The sequence below is a fragment of the Astatotilapia calliptera genome, chromosome 16, assembly GCF_964374335.1.
Source record: "Astatotilapia calliptera chromosome 16, fAstCal68.1, whole genome shotgun sequence".
Taxonomy (NCBI): domain Eukaryota; kingdom Metazoa; phylum Chordata; class Actinopteri; order Cichliformes; family Cichlidae; genus Astatotilapia; species Astatotilapia calliptera.
Genome location: NC_137437.1, coordinates 11,992,906 through 11,993,343, shown reverse-complemented (window position 1 = coordinate 11,993,343; position 438 = coordinate 11,992,906).

Genomic DNA, 438 nt, shown 5'->3' with positions numbered 1-438 from the left:
AATTTACCAGTAAAAGTGGATCTGATCCTTTCTAAAGATAATTTTGTATATGATAGTCATATGAAAACTAATAAAAGTTAAATTTCTTTACGCAGTTTTTTTAAGAACTTTAAAGTTTCAGATTTCAGATTCATATAAAGAAAATAATCAGAAAGTTAGCAATTAAAACTTTAGGCTCCTGCCTAAGACCTTTAAAGTTCTTATTTAGAAACTATATAGAAACATGCTAGATAGTATTTTTAATCAGTTTTTAAAGATTGATTATTTACTGTCATTGCTGCAGAGACATTTGTGTGATATGTGATTAAAAATAACCTCAACACAAGAATGAGATAATAACGTTACACATGAAAGTGCTAAAAGGGGAGAATTTCTCTCCCTCTCTCTCTTGCTTTTTAAAACATCCAGAAGCTTGTATAAACATTATAATTTCTTGGA